This window comes from Manis javanica, chromosome 1 (assembly GCF_040802235.1).
Source record: "Manis javanica isolate MJ-LG chromosome 1, MJ_LKY, whole genome shotgun sequence".
NCBI lineage: Eukaryota > Metazoa > Chordata > Mammalia > Pholidota > Manidae > Manis > Manis javanica.
Window position 1 is genome coordinate 144,616,431 of NC_133156.1, and position 19,453 is coordinate 144,635,883.

Here is a 19,453-nt window from a genome sequence, read left to right on the forward strand (position 1 = left end):
GCTTTATGATAGAACAAAATTCCCCAGGAAGTTGCTCCTACCTTCTGGGGTTTTAGGATACACTAGTGTGACATTTGGCATCCACCCTGCTGTTATTCCAGGTCGACACAGGAGGCCAGCTTCCAGGCTTTGCCCCAAGGTGCCAGGAGAGCAATCCATCATTGGTCCATGTATCGATAGGTCCAAGGCCATGTCCATTCAATGGAGTTTCCATCTTTCATTGCACTTGATCCTGGTAGTTAGGTGTTATTGTGGTGCCAAACATCGGTTTCTCTGAGTTTTCCTTCGTTTCTACTTTTAGTTATATAGGTGAGGCAGCCATATGTGTTATCATGTCCACTGGGCTCATGGCTTCCTTTATTGGACACTGTCTTGTACCAGTAGCCTCACAACAGGGTAGTCACATCTTAAAGTGGTTGAAGTTCAGTGTGGTTCCTGGCCATAGGAACCCCATCTTCCCCACACTGCCACCCTCCAGTATTCTTGCTTTACAATCCACACGTTTCCAATCATTCACAGTGGTCCCTGGGTGAAAGAGCTGGACTCTTGTGACCACATTCAACAATAGAAAGAGAAGTTAGCAACAATTTAGAGCCAGTGAAAATTACCTTAACCCAACATTTTGATACAAGTAACAAAATTTATAATAATCCTCAAGCCAGAGGAGGTTTCTAATGTCAAAATTTATAATAATCCTCATGCAAGAGGAATATCCCAATGAACAAAAACTTCAGGGATGAGAAGACATGTTTTAATGCCACCAACATATGGAAATCTTGTCCATCATGTAGTATGCATTCAAGAGAATGGTCCTGGGGTTGGACTGTAGCATGCAGGTGGTTCGTTCCAGCTCTAGTATACCATACTTTTACTTCCTTCCCTGTGGGAGTTACTGAAGAGTCTATATATAGTGCTACTGGAGGACCAAGCACTGGTCATTATGCTAAATCTAAACTTCCTGGTAAGATGCTCCTACATTTTGACCATTCAGGATACACTACTGTATCTTTTGGCATCCACCGTGCTGTTATTCCTGGAATACAGAGGAGGGAAACTTTCAGGCCTTGTCTCCAAGGTGTCAGGAGTGCCAGCTCTCGTTTGTCCATGTGTCGGAAGTCCCAAATTCATGTCCACTCAATGGAGTCTCTGGGGTTCACTGCAGTTGGTGTTGGCAGCAAGATGTTATTCTTGTGGCCGAACCTCGGCTGCTGTGATCCTTCCTTGGTTTGTACTTGCAGTTCTATAGTGGTGGCAGCCATATGTGTTAACATGTCCACTGGGCTCAGGGCTTCCTTTCTGGGTCTCTCTGTTGACGCCTTAGCCTTGTAACAGACCAGTTACATCATAAAATGTTTGAAGTTTGTTGGGGATCTTGGCCATAAGAACCCCAACTTCCCCACACCCACCTGCTCCAGCAGTCTCTCCTTGCATTCCACAGTCTTTTAATCTTATGCAATGGTCTCTGTGGGAAAAAGGTGGAACACTGTAACTATGTTCCACAATAGCAAGGAAGATATCAATTTAGAGATAATAAAAATTAAGATACAGCAAGATTTTGAAGCAAGTAACAAAAATTATAATAATCCACAAGCCAGAGGAGTTTTCCAATAACAGGATGTATTGAATTCCTCAAGCCATAGGAAGTTCCCAATGCCCAAAGAGTATAGGGTGTATAAGACACACATTTTAATGCCACCAACAGAGGGAAATCTTGTCCGTCTGATTGGACGCATGCACAAGGGTGGTCCTGTGATAGGACTGTAGCAGGCAAGCAGTCCTTTGCAGGTCTAGTATACCATACTTTTACTTCTTTCCCCATGGGGGTTACTGAAAGATCTATATATAACTACTGGAGGAGCAAGCACTGGCCATTATGCTAAATCAAAACTTCCGTCTAAGATGCTCCTACCTTCTGGCTGTTCAAGATACACTACTGTGACTTTTGGCATCCACCCTGCTGTTATTCCGGGAATACACAGGAGGCCAGCTTCCAGGCCTTGTCTCCAAGGTGCCAGGAGAGCCAGCTATCGTTGGTCCATGTGTCGAAAGGTCCAAAGCCATGTCCACTCAGTGGAGTCTCTGGGGTTCAGTGCATTTGGTGTTGGCAGCAAGTTGTTATTCTGGTGGCTGAACCTCGACTTCTGTGATCCTTCCTTGGTTTGTGCTTGCAATTGTATAGGGGTGGGAGCCATATGTCTTAACATGTCCCTGGGCTCAGGGCTTCCTTTCTGGGTCTCTGTGTTGAAACCGGAGCCTAGCATCAGGCCAGTTATGTACAACAGATATTTATTTCTCACAGTTTGAAGGCTTGAAAGTCCAAGATCAAGATGCTGGCAGAGCCGTGTCTGGGAAGTCCTCTTCCCTCAGTGACACTGAACGGTCTGTGCCATGACACATGGCCTCATTTGCACAGGTTAGGCTGGAACTAAAGGCCTGCCCTACAGTGATGTCACTGGGGTTTTACCGCACTGACGTCACACCCGTTGGGGGAGCAGTGCAGAACCTTCCTCGCGGCGGAGGCTCACAGTTGAGACCCCACACCAGCCCATGGCTATGCCTCAGTCTACTGAGTGCCCTTCAAAATATTAATGGTGATTTGCAGAACATTTTTACAAATGACATCGGAAATGCTGTAAAATCAAGACATGAACGTACAGCGTTTGCTCAGGGTAGGTTTCCTCATATTTAGTATCTCCTCTGTCATTTCTTTTCAGTTTCCTTTTCATGTAAACTGAGTGATCTAATTTTTTATTTTAGAAAAGCTTTGCCTTCATTAATGGATGCATTAGAATAAATTGAATCAACTTTGTTTACTCTGAATTTATCTTACATCAGAAACTTTCTATGGCAAATGAGTTTAAATCAGCATTTTGTTTGGACAGATGCTGCAAGCTGTTTAAAACGAATTTACTTCTTAAAAAAGAAGAAAAGAACATCAGTGTTGGTAGTATGGTGCCTTCAATTTCAATGCTTTCATGAGAAACTAGGACAGAGATGAGCAAAGTGCTCTCCTCTCTGATGTCAACTCTGACAAATTTTTAGAACAATGAAAATCACGGAGGCATATAAAGGTTTTTGTATAGTTGCTCTGGGGCCTGAGAAAAGCAAAAGTAAACGAAATACCAGCATCTTGGTGTTCACTGCTTTACTCCCGGGCTTGGAGGAAGGTTTCTACAGCGTTCGGGACTAGCATCTGACCCTAGTTTTGTAACTGTCTATCCTTGGTGGGACCATATTGGAATATGTTTCTTAGACATCAATTCAGTTTGTGATTTGAAAGTTAAATATTTGATTCTAGTAAATACAGATGCAAAAGACTTATGTCCTTAAAAATAATATGGATTACTATGAAGATAAAATGCAAACTATAATCATTTTAGTTTTCCTCTACTAAATGTTCCCTATTAATAATTGTAGCATTTGGATTGAAAGATAAGGCATCGCCTTTTGTAAGAGTGCTAAAATAGTCCAGTATATTACAGAGCAAGTATGTAGAAGACAGCCAGATCTGTCTCATATTTATTGAGGAGTTATTTCCACCCCCATCCAATTAAACTACCTTCAAGATTTTACTAATGAGTTAGATAAAAATGCTGTTCATTGCAACAAAAACCACAACAAAACAAACACCAAAGATCAGTAAAATCTTTCTTTTTCACAAATCATCAGAAGTAATCAATACATATGAAAAAGAGAGTGACTATTATTTCATGCCTTTAATATGCATACACTCAGATATGCACGTGCTGCACATATGCAGTATTTTATCTACAATGCAAACATCCAAAATACGCATGTAGAGTAACGAACAAAAGGAAATGGAACCCAGAGGAGACGTATATCCTCACTGAAGCATTTATACAATGAGTCAGTATTAACCAACTCCAAATAATTTAAACTCAGAATTTTAACATTTTATTTCAAAATGGCAATCGTTAAACCTTCTGTATTATTTGAAAACTTTCTGAGATTAAAAGAATAATGGCCCCACTAAGATGACCATGCCCCAGTCTCTGAAACCTGGGAATCTGCTTCATTACTTCTCATTCAGATGGCTCAGGATTGTATTTCTTTTGCTTTTCTGAACCTCTGGATCCTCTAATATTTCTGTAATTATGTGACAAGAGTAGTGCTGTACTGTAATCTATTATAAAGAGCTTTATGTAAGGAAAATTTTGATCAGTTTTTGAAGAAATGCTTCGTGTTTTCAAAGGCATAATAAAGTTACATCTTGTAGACTATTTTAAGCTATAAAGTTAACACTAACCCTTACTGAACCCAAACCATATTCATATTCTCTATTCATTTGATTTTGGAAAATTCTAGCATATATAATAGTTTCAACGAGTTCAATTTGACTTAAAAATTCTGATATTCTTAAATTGTAAATTTCAGGTTGATAATATGAGTTTTAGAAAACTATAAAAATGATGGACAGTGACTGTGAAGGGGTATGTGGGGGGGACTTAGTGAAGGGGGGAGCCTAGTAAACAATGTTCTTCATGTAATTGTAGATTAATGAAAGCAAAATAAAAAAAATGCTGTGTTAATGTCTATTCCTATGTAAACCCCACAGTTTTTCCTGTATATATATATATTTTAAATAAAGAAATGCACATTTTTTTAGAAAAATGATTTAGCAGATGTTCTTAGATTAGTGAGCCTTAAGATGAAGTGATTATCTTGTATTATGCAAGGCCAGTCAGATCACAGAAGCCTTGAAAAGCAGAGAATTTTCTCCAGCTGAGTCAGACAAGGTGGTCAGAGACCCAGAGCTCAGGAGGGACTTGACTTTGGCTTTGAGGAGGAAGGTGGCCATGAGACAAGGAATAATATAGGAATCTTCTAAAAGCAAAGAAATGACCTCCAGTCAAAAGCGAGTGAGGAAATGGGGACCCCAAAACTATATCACCTGGATCTGAATCCAGCCACCAACCTGAACCTAGGAGTGGATGCATCACAGCCTCCAGCAAGTACCACAGCTCTGCTGGTGCCTGGATTCTAGATCTGTGAGGTCAGCAGCAGAAAATCAGCAACCACCTGGATTTCTGACCTACAGAATTGCCCAGCATGAGTAAAATGAGTACACTGTCTATTTCAGTCTTTATTTCTTCTAAAGCAACTGGATTGTCTAAACAGTGTGGTTCACCTTCCACTATGAAATATTATGTTTTTGACCAAAAAAATGCAGCAGCCAGAAGATGTGTTTAGGAGCAGCAAATTTGTCTCAGTGGCAGTGGTCCTGAGTGTCGGCAAGGATGCAGGGGGCTCCCACAAGCTGTAAATTCAGCTACTTGCTTCAGAATGCAGAGAACCCATGTCACATTGTCCAAAATAATATGGAGACAGTGAATATGAAACTAAAACGGCTGTGGTACATTTTGAGCAATACAAGAAATATTCCTGCTTTTAGTCTCCTTACAAAAATGTATCTGTTTAAATGGGATTTAATTTATTATTTATTGATGGGCAGTTAGATTGTTTCATGTTCCCTCAGTGTGTCTCCTTTACTAATGTCTAATCTGAATGCAATCTTTCCTTTTCTCTTAAGTTTTCTAGCCCATGTCTTGGCTGGGTAACATAATGATGTCCTTATATTTTCCATACATTCCCCAAACAAAATCTTTTAAATTTGGCCTATCTTTCAGTGAAGCACTTCACTTCCTCTAAATTGCATGAATCCTGAATGTATCATTTTGGAAGTCTTAACTTTTATTTAATAACAGAAATATAACATTGATTGATTAATTTCAGCATTTTCTCAGAACCAACAACTGATTTCTCTTCAAAGGAGCTTAAACTGAAATGCTTACTCTCAGCTTCATTGAAGGAGATGCATTTCCCACTGGATATGAAGCATGGTCATCATGAGGCAAGGTGGGAACTTGGTCATCTGCACACATCTCACCTAATAAGGAAGAGCGCTCTCCGCCCAGCGTGGAACCTTGCTGTTACCTTCCATCTTTCCTTCTCATCCGAGTAGAAGAGAGTGTCGGGCTGCCTTTCTGCAGCTGTAGGAAACCCGCGCCTGCCCATGGGATTGCTTTGCTGTGCACAGGTGGGGACAGGCCTCTGCGGGTGACCCGGCTGGCTTTGGAGACGTGTCATTACTATGTGGGGCTGCACTCTGCCCCCTGCTCTTCAATCAGAGGTTTAAAACCCCTTCTGGGTCTCTACCTTCCATCAGTAAGAAAGCTCAGGGCAAGAGTCCCTGCTGCAGGGACAGCCTCCACGAAAGTGAAGGTGAAGGTGTCATGGCTTCCTAAAATTTACCCAGGACTGTGAGATGCCTTTCACCATACTGCCAGGTATCTTCTCTTTGGCTGTGGATTTAATCTTAAAACTGAAAGAACACAGAAATGAAAATTCCATAAAGAAACAAATCAGGAGGAATATTCTCCAGTGGATAATTCTCCCAATATGTCTGACATGTTGTGGATAAAATCAAAGTTCCTGTGGCCAGGATTCTTACCTAGTCCTGGTTGGCTAGCTCACTGCACACATACAGGCAATACATTGCTACGGACTATAAATGGTGTGGGTGCAACACAGTGGCAAGGCTGCAAGTCTGCAGGAGAGCAGAGCAGAGGCTGGAGTGGTGGCAGCACTGAGGACAGAGGCCCAGAGGAGGGCTGCGTGGGATGACTGTGCAGAAAGGCCCAGAGGACAGCTATGCAGGCAGGAGGCCCAGAGGCAGAGACTGGCTTGCTGTGTGCAGACTCACTCTGAGTGAATGGGATTTTAGTGACTGACCTGCCATGTGGAAATAAAGGTGGGTATAACCCTTTCACCCCAAGAACGTTTTGTGCTCATTTTCTTTGGTCACACTGACTCCATAGCAAACCTGCCCAAGGCTGGAACTCTTTGGCAAGACACATGTATACTGATATGAATAAAGAACAGGAATTTTTTTACAAAAGTAAAGGCAGTCGATACCACATAGTACCAGGGTGGGGTCACCATCTCTGGAGTGATGAAGCCCTTTTCACCTCTGACTCTCCTCGTTGAGGTTATGTCCCATAGCATGGCAGCAAAGCCGCTGCGAGCAGCTGCAAAATGGACCCAGCAGAGAGGCCAGGGGCAAAGGTCTCCGTCTCTGTTTGCCTGGGGCTATCGCTCAGCAGCACTGTTACGGGAACTCACTCATGTTGAGGTGTTAACACTGACAGCTCTTTGGCCTCCAAAATCTGTAGTAGATTTTCAACGTGAGCTTACATGTTCATAGAATAAGACAGGTTTTCTCAAAATAATTAAATGTATCTATATGGAGTGTCAATATTTTTAATTTGAATGTTTCAAGATGCAAGCCTGTTGATGAAGCCTGGGGTGCTGATGCCCTGCCCCAGGCTCCCATCCAGCGAGGGTTCCAGCAGCCATCTCCTTCCCCTGCTACCGCATCTTTGCCTTGTCCCTGAGTGAATGCCTCCCCCCTCTCCAAGGAGTCTGGGATTGAAGGAAGCTGCTTTGGGATGTGAGCTGACACCACTCGTTTGCCCAGAGAGATTTGGTGGAGGAGGTGGCAGTGAGGGTCCCCCAGCCCCAGGCAGCCCTGCGGTCCTGCAAGGAAGCCATCCCGGCAGAGGAGGCGTGTCCTTCCTGCAAGGGGAGGTCATGCAGTCACCTCCCCGGTGAGGACTTTCAGCCAAGCTCCCAGGGCTGCTTATGGGGATCCCTTCAGGGCAAAATGCGTGCAACAGTGAAGGCGGACATCCTTCTGTGCTCTCCTGCCCATTTTGTTCCTTACGTTGCTTTACAGGTGCGTGGAGTCAGAAGCTAAACTTAGCACTTTTGCCAAATCATTTCTCTTGGAAAGTTATTAACCTGAAGTGATCACTACCTGGCCTGAAAGTGTGAAGGGACAAGCAGAGAAGGGAGGAGCAGGTCTGGCTGTGGGGCTCCTGTTGCTCTCCCCAAGCTCGTAACCCCATGTTTCATGTCCTCTATCAGTGTGAGGCTGAGGGGCTGGAGGACAGGCTGCTGTCTATGCACAGACCCCCAAGGCTGTATCTGTGGGATGGGCTGGAAAGTAGGGGCAGGGAGAATGGAAGTTCCATGGCCAGGATCCTCACCTGACCCTAGTCTACATGCCCACTGCACATGTGCAAAGCTCACAGGTGCAGGCTTGCATACATGTTAGCAATGATCTATTATTGACTGTGTATAAAGAGTTCCACCAGTGCTCTGGGGCTGTGAGGTGGTGGAGAGGGCCGGAGACAGAGACGGACTTGCTGCTTGCAGACTTGAGCTGAGGCAGATGTGATTCTAGCACTTGACAGCCATCAGGAGAATAAAGCTTGGTGTAATACCTTTTACCCCAAAAGATATTTGGTTGTTGTTATTCTGTCTCACCTAATCCAGAATGACCTTGCCTGGGGATGACACCCTAGGCGAGACAAAGGGTTCCTGCAGTCCCATCTCCTGGGGCCTGGGCTTCAGTCCAGCCATCCTGTCCTAGCAGGAAAACCCAGACCCAGAGCACAGCTTCCCCCCAGAGGCTCTTGAAAAGCCCATACCTATGGTTCTTGGACAAATACTGCCATTCCAACTTGGGGGGAACAGCCAGGCACAGGGTCCCAGGGAAGTCAAGGGGTTTCAGCTGGGAATCAGGAGCCAAGGCCCGCAGGACCCAGTGCTGCCGCACCAGCTGGGTGGGGGCAGGCAGGTCCCTGTCTTTCCCAGGCCTTGGCCTTCCCCTCGTGTGTTCATGGGGATTCAGAGCCCCCAAACCAGTGCTGTCCTCCTCCCTGTTTATTGAAGTCTATGGTTCTCAACTTGACCTGATGGGAGCTCTTGTCATTGACCTTGACGTCTGACCTCTCCCTGCTGGTCTGTAATAGCTTAGTGTGCTGATCTTCTCTGAGAAGTGGGCTCTTTCTGGACCTTTGCCCACAGAATCAAATGACAGTCACTTTGAGCTCACTCTGTGCAGGGAGCTGTCACCTCATACAGCAGAACAAGTGGCAAAAGTCCCATCATAGTACAGCTTAAAATCTTGAGGAGAAGCAAAGGCAACAGGAAGCAATTAGGATTAAGAAATTGGAAGCATAAATGCCAGTGTGGCTGCCTTGAGGGAGCCGGCTAGCGTGTGTCACAAGAATCTGCTCTATTGTGACTCATTGCCAGTGGGATTTATGATACATGCACGACATAGCGTGCCCCGGAGTAAAATCATTAACTGACTAAAGGCTATAAGGGCTTGGCGTCCTTTGTTTCAACAAACAAAACAGCATTTCTGACTACAAGAAATTCATGGACACCATTTACCAGCTGGGAATATTTGAGATTAACTGAATTTCAGCCTCTCAGTTCACATTTGTGCCCCTCACACATGATGTCACCAGATGCAAAATGGCACATGTCAGGGCTGGGGGAGTATCATGTGCCACATAGAGTGTTTTCCATGCTTTTATTAAAGTTTTAGGTTTGGGAGTCTCATTTAAACATCTTAATTTCTGAACTGAGTATGATAATTATTTAGGGTTTAATCACTTGTCAAAGTGTGACAGAGCAGGTGGGAGGACTTTAGTCTGCCCATGTGATGAGGGGCTTAACTGAACCCCCAGGGAGCTGACTGAGAGATGCCTGGTCATTCTTTCCTCTATACCAAGTGCTTTGGGGGTGTGGAATCTCTGACAGCCAAATGATGTCAAATGGTGAAGTGTCAGCTCAGAGTTCATTCTTTCTAATAAACTCCAAACTCTAATTACCTTCAATATGTCAATTAACATAATCAAAGGTAATTGTGTGTCTGTTTCTTCAGTTTGGCAGGGCTGCCTGAGGACCAGGGTGACATCATGTCTGTCCTCCCAGCGTCCTGGCAGACACCCAGCTTCAAAAGACATCCCCAGACTGAGTAAGTGATGAATGAATGATATCAGCAGTATTCTGATTGTGCTTTACGACCTATCGTGGTCTCATCCAAATGCCACAGAAGGTCAGAGATCTACTCATCCAAACCCTGTGTTCTGTTTTGAGGAGAATGGCACCCAAATGGATGGAGTTAACAGCCACAGCTGTCAGATAATCAGGATTACCTAGAAGCTGAGTCATGAGGTCCAAGCTCAGTGCTTTGCACCCACTGCACATGGTGCCTTCTGATGACCCTGGGAGTCTTTGAAAACTTACCTGCAGTGAAATCATGAGAAAACGGACCTGGATTGTAAACTAACCAAGAACAGTGAAGACTGTTCACTGATGGCCTTGCACAGGTGCTGGTGCCACTCCTGTGCTTACAGAGTGAATCCAGAGCCGACTTTAGATCTGCTCCTTGAGGCTGCAGTGTCCCAGGAGGTGGTTGTGTCTAAAGCACCATTTCATTAACCTGCTTGATGCGCCAGGTTGGAGAATGAGGGTGACTGGGCCCTGCAGTCTTCAGGAATCCACACATCCTTTCCTGGGAGGTGACACAATGCGTCCCCTCTACAAACACGTAGTGGACATCTATGAAAACAGAAATGCACTCTGACCAACTGGGAAGCTCTCCAGTCTCTCAGGTAGGGATGTGAGGCCTGGCCTCAAATACCTATTGCTATTTGTGAAACTACCCCCAATGCAGTTGATGCTGACAGTTTATAATCATGACTCACTTTAGACTTCTAGAACTAGCAAACCAAACCATCACAAAACTACTTGAGCATGGAACTGTGGGTGACCTAATGACTTCATTTCTGCTTCTGCATTTCCAAATCCACATTGAGTCTTATCCCCTGGAAACACAACCATAAATGAGCCCATCCTCAGATGATTTTACCTTCTGTGTATATTCCTGACATTCCTCTCCTGCTTATGATTGCTTGTTCCTGAGTCTTTGTTGGCCCAGCAATAACACATGCATTCCCTGCACAGCCACAGACCCACACTGGCAAGAGTCCTGGTGGATGGAGGACCGTCCCATGGCTGTGAGTCCAAATGGAGCATCTAATCCCAGCTCTTTGTGGGACCTTGGGGCATCACGGGCCCTTCTTGAGAGTGAATTGTTCCTGCCACCCATGGAGAGGTTCTCCTGTGATTCCAATCACATCACAGGGGGCAGTTTTCTTTCCTGGCTTAAACTCTCATGTGGGGTTGGTTGCTTTGCATTGGCAGCAGCCACACTTCCCTGAAAAGGTGCCCTCAGTTCTGCTGGAGACAAACTGCTTTGCCTGGCAGCCAAGTCAGACAAGCAGGTACTTTTAGATCATTTTGGGAAGTGTCCTTTTTCTCTTGACGTTTGCTTTGTAATCATGAGACTTTAGATACCCTCAGGTACCTACAAGACCACAGGGCTTTTGAGGTTTCTGAAGTGATTCCTGTGTCCAGTTACAATCAAAGAAGAAGGTCAAAAGGGAGAAACAGATCTGTGCCTTGTGGATAATTTATAACAGGCAGCACATTTTACAGTATCTCAAATAGACACCTTTCTGATCTGTGATAGAAGCAAAATGACATTTCTGGTTTCCAAATAAATGAGTCAGTAGTTTCCTTGATTGCTGGGAGTATTAAATGGTCTGATAGATTCTAAGTACTTGTCGGGTCCCTCATTTCCTGTCAATAATTTTTCCTGAAACTTCTGTCTAGTAAATTTAACCTGCTGACTCTAGGAGACATTTTAGTTACTTTATCATTTTCTCAGAACAAGAAATAATAATGTTCAGTGCCCACTGTACTCCTACTTTGTCCCAAAATATTAACAAATATTTGATGATAATAAATGAATTCCTTCTTTCATTAAGCTGTCTTCCTTATGGTGTCTGCTCAAAGAGGTATCACAGCACTGATATGCTGTGTGACATAGATCCCTCTTATTCAAAGGAATTGGGCTGAAAACCCTATACTCTTAATTGGTACACCTTCTTTTCTTCACTGCTCGCTGGTACGTAAGTATAACCTCCTCATAACTAGTTTTCCAGGTGGCTTTGATGGAGTATGCCTCCTGGTATTCACACCCCTGGGCTGCCCTCCCACCCCCGTACACACGCACTGAGGCAGGGTTGCCCTGTGGAGCCAATAGAAGAACGTGGTGTTACTGATGCTGTGACTTCTGAGAAGTTCTAAGAAACCTCAGTGGCACTGTGTGAAACCCCTGCCATGATGTCTCGGGGGAAATCCAGACACCAGGAAAGGGACTACTGTACTGCAGGGATCCCAAGATTCTTGGATATTTAAAGAGGGGCCTGGTCTGCCCCCGCCTTCCCCGCTATCTCAGATCCAAGTCAGATGGCAGGCATGTGCATGAAGAGGCCTTCAGATGCTTCCAGGCTCAGCCCTGACCTGCCTCAACTGATGGGATCCCAAAGAGACACCCAGATGAACTATCAACCACCAGAACTTGAGAGATAAGAACAAAGTGCTTTAATTCAGTTAGTTTGGGGATGTTTGTTACACAGCCCTAGGGAACCAGAACACCACTTCATAATTGATTAAATGTGGGGACATGCATTCGAGGAGTGACAAAATTTCCCTAAGTTTGGTTAGGTGAAAGTTCTGATTTTGTTCATCCACACACTCCCATCTTTTCAGTAAATGACCTGTATTGAAATTCTTACTTTTGGCAAATGAACTATATTCATATCACCTGGGTCAGAGAGTTCTAAAGTGATGCACAACACACCAGTTCTTTGCAATTGTCACATAGACCTTCTTGGTATTTTGTTTCTGAAAGGCATTAAAAACAGAATGCAGATATACACTGATGGATGCAGAATTTGCTGAATACCCTGTGTGAATTTACTGTTGACCTTTTAGAATTTCTGATGTCTTGTAAACTCAAAGTTTTCCTTTATGTCTGACAAACAGAACAAAGTCCTTAATATATGCATGAGATCTCTGCATGATCTCATAATATATCTATTATTCAATAAAAATTCCATACTCCAATGGAAGAAAAATCTACCTAACAGCATACAAAAATAAATTGCACATGAACTAACAATCCAAAATTATAATATTCTCTCATCTTTCACATTTTTTTCTTCATGTTTACTTTCTGATTTTAGCCAATAATGCAGAGTAAAAATATAGGCTTTTATGGATGGGCTCTAATTTCCCAAGGGGACTGGCACATGTTCTGTGATCTGTAGAATTTTGCCTTCTGTTCTATCCTAAATCTGCTTACTCGGTTGCCTTTTATGTGATGTTGTATGATTTTTCCACAAAAGACAGAAACATGTGTAAGTTAATAGCATTCCCATTCATTGTCCATGAGTGTCTTGCCAATGGATTTCAGCCCCAGGCAACTTCACTATGGATTCAGTGTGATCAAAGAAAATGACAGCAAAACGTTCTTGGAGTGAAAGGGTTATACCCAAGTTTATTTCCAGATGGAAGGTCAGTCACTAAAATCCCATTCACTCAGAGCGAGTCTGCATGCAGCAAGCCAGTCTCTGCCTCTGGGACCCTCTGTCCACACAGCCGTCCCACAGAGCCGTCCTCTGGGCCTCTCTGCACAGTAGTCCCACACAGCCATCCTCTGGGCCTCTGTCCTCAGTGCTGCCACCACTCCAGCCTCTGCTGTGCTCTCCTGCAGCCTTGTAGCCCTGCCACCGTGTCATGCCCAGAGCACTGGGTGGAGCTCTTTACAATAGAGTCAACAGCCATGTACTGCCCACAGGTGTGCAGTGAGCTAGTCAACCAGGGTCAGGTGAGAATCCTGGCCACAGGAACTCTCATTTTACCCACAATGAGCCAGAAGCACATTCATGGAAAGCTGGTCACTGTTCCATTATTGAACTTTAGCTCACATGGGCTTTGATGGGTGTCCATGGGGTCATCATTAAAGAAAGGCATGTTCTGCTGATCCACTTCACCTGGAAACAAATGAAAGTGATCTTGATTATCTCAGAAAACCATGCCACCTGAATTACTTGACTTCATTCCTGAGTTCATTAAGCCTTAAGATGTGGACATGAGTTGCTCATGGACTTTGATAAGAGAGCAGCCTGGTAGCAGTGCAGGTGAGGCTGCCACCTGCTTGTCAAATTTGACACTTTTAATCATCCGTCAGCCCTTGGCAATGTTCATTTCTCATATAAGCCTCTTTTCAAACTCCCTAGGGTCTCCCAGCGGATGTCTGTCTCGGGTGTACATCACTGGATGGTGCTCACTTTAGAGGCCTACCTCACCCGAGTGCAATGTGGGGGCCAGCCAGAGCCCCAGCCACTGTGTCCTTTGCCCAGCTCCTGCTATGGGGTGCAGAACCTGCTTATGTTCCACGTGCTCACAAGGGAGAGGAGCAAATCCATCCCAGTTGAATTTAGTATTAAGTACTTGGGTTTCACAAGACTAAATTACTGTGGGAGGCAGCACCAGTACTGACCTCCATGAAAAAGTAATGTTTTGAAAGCTTATTACCATGCATAGTATTTTGTTTAAAAAAAAAAGTCTCTTTTGCCAGCTTTGTGTTTGAAACCCACACTGGTCTCTGGCTTTTCCTTAGTGGAGGTCCGTGTCTGAGTTGCTCTTTGCACACACTTGACTGCCAGGAGACAACTTTGCACAGGATGGATCCATCCACATAAGCATTCGTGAGGTGTACTTACAATTTTCACTTTAGTAATGTGGAGAAAGTGAAGGTTCCTGTGGCCAAGATTCTCACCTGGCCCTGGTTGGCTAGCTCATCACACACGTGTGGGCAATACTTTGTTATTGACATTGTATAAAGAGCCCTGCCCAGTGCTCTGGGTAACACAGTGGCATGGCTTCTGCATGGCTGCATGGGTGCAGGAGAGCAGAGACTGGAGTGGTGGCAGCACCGAGGACAGTGACCGAGACAGCTGTGGGTCGGAGGGGCCCAGAGGAAGAGACCGACTTGCTGCGTGCAGACTCACTCTGAGTGGGCAGGATTCTAGTGACTGACCTGCCACAATGGGAATAAAGTTGGATATAACCCTTTCACTCCAAGATCAATCCACTGTCATTTTTTGATCTCATTGAATCCATTATGAACTTGCCCAGGGCTGAAACCCATTGGCAAGACAGTAACCATGGAACAAAGACCTTTTCAGCTTAGATTTCATCTCATAAAATTTCTCTTTGATGTTAATTCCTCAGATGATTTTACTCAGTTTCTATTGTAGTTTTGTGAACTATGTCTGTAATCTGGGTTTGTAATATAAGTCAACAATTACCTTTTTCTATTTCAGACAGGAAAACAGGGTAGAGTTGGCTCCCAAATAAATCTATGTGGATTTATGGAAGCAGTAAATAGTTCTTCAATTTACTATCACTTGCCCCTTTAGTTTTGGTACTTAGCAGCCCTTAAAGGAGAGTTTGTATGTATATGCTATAGGCAGATGCTCTTGCATGATTGTAAAGTAACATTTAACTTGAGTTTCTTGAGGTTTTTTTCCCTCTCATCCCTTCTAGCTCTAGGTGTTTAACATGGATAATGTTAGGAAGCATCTGGTGTCAGTGATACAGATACAGCTGCTATAATCTACACGAGCCAAGGTTATGTTTCTGTCTTTATGTGTTTTGAGGACATATTGGATCCACAGTACTTTCTCCTGTTCCATGGGTACAACTTGAGATTGGGAAAACATCAATAAATTGTAATCTGACATGAGGCATTTTACAAACCACTTGTTACTAGTTAGAATGGTTCAGTAATATCTCTTTGTTTTTTATTCATTGAAGCAGACTGAGCTTCATCCTTAGAACATGGCCTTCCCTCCCTCCCCACTGGTGCCCTTTGTGGGAGGACAATAAAGGGCTGGTGTGGAAGCCAGCGTACACCCTGGTGGTGTCGGAGAGCGAAAAGGCCTGGAGTTTAACTGATTAAAGTTTTCTCAAAACATCTATTAAAGAGCCATTTTTTCCCCAGGAGTTGTGTCTGTGCCAGGGAGACAGCAGTGGAAGACTCAGTCTGTGCTCCGGGAGTTCATGCTCAGCACACACATCAGACAATGAGGACACAGTGTGAGGACCACCATAAGGCTGCAAGCAGGCCCTCCCATCAGAGGACCCCGCCGTCCCCAGTGAGGGTCAGCAGAGGTGTCTCCGAGGAACTAAGACGTGAACTCGATGTTGGGGAACCAGTAGGAATGAACTACGCCAAACAAACAAAAAAGGTATGAGCCAAACGGGTCAGGGAGAGGGGAACAGACTTAAAGGACAATGTATGCAGAGGTGCCAAAGTATACCTGAGCGATGGCCTGGGAGGCAAAGAATTACTGTAACCCTGGAAATGGAGGAATTTAAAACTTTTGGGATTCGTGTATCTGGGGTAAGAGATTCATTTTCATCGAACTCACATTCACCTCAGTAATCCTAGTTGAGGAAGGCTAGCTCCACCCATAGTCACTCCTTTTATCCAGTCCTCTGCTTCCAGGAACTCACAAAATAAAATTTTATTTCCTTGGTGGCAAAAGTAAGTCTCTGACCTTTAAAGGACAATTCTAATGCATCTTGCAACCTCCATCCTGTAAACACTTGTCCATTTCATTTAGAACGCTTGTGGTAAGTGGCCAGAATGGGAATTCAACCATGTGTTTCCAACTATTTTCTTGGTGCCATTGTTTTTGTGTGCTGATGTTTGAGAAATTTTTTTAAAAAGTCTTTCTTATCTGTAGAGTTAAAAGATCCATTGAACACAACTGGTGATAACAGACAGATTCTCTGTCCCATGACATTTATAGACTTGTCACAACTTGGCATGCTGAGAAGGGTAACAACTTTGATGGTAAATAATTTAGATGGTCTTTCTTCATCTAGGCTGAGATTAAGATGTTTATCGACAATTTAATATTTCTTTTCAATATGGAACCATTGATAGTAAGTAATTCCTCATGCTTTCCAGTGTAGGTAGAAAACTAGAAATAAAAAGTGACTTATAGGAGAGAAAAATAAAAAATAACTTCAGTAAAGAAAAATAAACTATCCCATCAGAATCATGCTGTCAACCTGGTCTGTTCTCCACCCTTTCCTTGGTGGTTTTCAAATAAATTCTCCACTTGGATTCTGGAAGAAAAGTCTATAGAGAGAGGTCACATTGCTATAGAAAGCACATTGATCAAGCCCTCAATTCCATTTTTGGTTCCAGTCAGGTCCCGATGCTAACCCCTGGACATTCAACGGACATTCAGCATAAAACAAACAATTTCCTCCTTGTTTCAGAAAATGAGAGGTTTGGATTAAATAGTGTCTAGGGTTCTTTCTATCCTAAATGCAATACATCTAAGTTAATGCCTTTTTAATTGATTGCTTTTGTTTTTCCTCCAAAATTTCCTCTTTCAGGTAAATGTCAGTAGCTATATTACAAAGGGAAAAATAACAAAAGCAAAAATAGTGTGCTGGTCCTGACTGTATGTCCCCTGTTATTCTAAGCTGCTAAATATCTTAACTCATTGAATGCTCGTGATGAGAAGAGGAGAGGGATGCTGTCATCATTGTGCCATCCTGGGGCTGACAAAGCTCAGGCACATGGAGGCTCTGTAAATTGCCCAAGCTCACATCCTAAGGTGATGAGCAGAGGTTGCAAGCCCAGGTGAAGTCCCAAGCCTGCATGGGGCTGCTCTGCAATTCCTGATTCTGTAGCACAGGGAGAAAGTAGCCAGGCTGATGTATCAGCTTAGGAGGGCTGTTGTTTATGTCACTTCCTCCTGTCAGCTTGGGACTGCAGGCTTTGCTCCCGTACTTGCCGGGGTCCCAATGGGCCATGTGGTGGTGGGTAACAGACTGGATCTTGACTGTTTACTATCCAAGGAGGGAGGGGTTTGCACCTCCTACTGGGGACCTCCTGCTGTACCTACAAAACAAGTCTGGGCAGGTGGGCCAAGCTATGGGGAAGAGGCCAAGAGGTGAAGGTCCCTCATAACCTGAGAAATCATCCATCAGATCCCCTTTCTTCAGAGCAGCCTGACCTGTTCTGGCTTTCTCCCACAAAGGGCAGAGTGGGTTCCAAACCCTCATCATATGTCCACCAGGACTCTTCCTGTGTGTCACCCTTACCAAAGTTTGCTGCAGGGGCTGCATCACCCTGTCCATGCCACTCAAAACCTCTCAACCCAGGTGACAACTGCTACTGACTCTAACTAGCAGTGTTGATGCTGAGGCCCCACAGGGTTGATGGCACTGTAAATTTTAAACCTTATTTCCCTATTTCCTCAAAACCCCCCCCTCAAACAGACTAAGAATGCTCCCCCCAGGCGACCAGGTGCACCCATGTGGTAAGGGTGGCCCCAGCCACAAGTTCCCCTCTTGCCCCCAACTGCGACCTAGTGACACTGACATGCACCATTGAACCCCCTCCAGCCTTTTGCTTGCACACCTCACTCTGACCCCCAAAAAGGTACTTGCCAGTGAGTCACCACTCCTGGCTCCCCACCTGCTGGGCTGTATGTGTTCCCTGGGAATGTCCTCCACGTGGCTCCTTTGTGGCTGTGGTGACTGTCTCCCTCGTACCTGTGAGTGTAATAAGCTTAGTTTTCCTGCATCTTACCTGTGTCCCCACTATGGCTGTGCCTGACCAACTGTCTCATAAGAGAATCCAAAATACCTTCCCTCCGTCTTCAAAGCCAGCAATAGGATCCCTCTGACCTGTCTTCTGTGGTCACATATTTCCCTGACCACAGCCTGGGAAGGTTCTCTGCTTTCAAGGACTCATTAGTTGGGCCTAATCAGGAGATCCAGAGTCCTCTCCCCATCTCAAGGTCCTCACATCTGCAAAGTCCCTGGTTTGCCATGTAAGGTGATAATCTCAGGATCCAGAGATCAGGATGTGAACATCTTTGAGGTGCAATATACTGCCTACAATGCAGATTCATAGTAAAAACAAAATAACTCCCACCACTGGGGGCAGCCATTATACACTACAACTAAAATTTGAGAGCTGGATTGTCAGTGACAGCAGAATCAGTGACCTTAGGTCACCTGGGATTAGAAGCACGCTGGCAACCATCAGCTGATGTGTTGCACCTTCATCTGCACAGCACCACTGGGGATGGCCCCAAGCCATCTACTGGTCTGGTTCACTATTCCAGTGGTGGGAGAGGCAGTACTTGGGACTGCTGCCTTTCACAGCTCAGCATGTTGGACTCCTGGGTCACTGACTTAGGGGGCAGTGGGACTGGCATCTTTGTTAAAACCCGGCTCTTTCCTGTGTTAGATGAGCTCATGCATAGAGCTCCTTGGGCATTGGATTAGAAAGGGCTTAACGAGTCAGATGGTCTTGGGTCAGACCCAGTGAATTCTTCCAGAATAGAAATCTCAGATTGACATGTGCATTGAGGTGAAAAGTGGATTATAAAAATGAAAGCAAAGAAAAGGGGAGGTGAAGTTATACCATGAAGCGGAATTGTACTCACTTTGACTGTAGTGTATTCCAGGCTTCATAGCCACAGTGTGAGAGAGCAGATCAGAGGCCATTATCCCAGAATCATAGTGTAGAAGTCACTTTTCATCCCTAAACCTGTGATTTCTTAGTTCTGGCTTCCTTCTCTGTGGGATGCTCACCCCGCCCAGTCTAGAGCCCACCCCT

General features: G+C 44.5%; 1 long non-coding RNA gene across 1 annotated transcript; it reads left to right on the forward strand.

Moving 5' to 3' along the window:
* The first annotated feature begins 5,795 nt into the window (after window positions 1-5,795).
* On the forward strand, window positions 5,796-16,863 carry LOC140849090 (uncharacterized). Its single transcript, XR_012130655.1, has 3 exons — window positions 5,796-6,772; window positions 9,761-10,493; window positions 15,800-16,863. It is a non-coding gene; the product is annotated as an uncharacterized lncRNA (long non-coding RNA).
* Window positions 16,864-19,453: the final 2,590 nt, after the last annotated feature.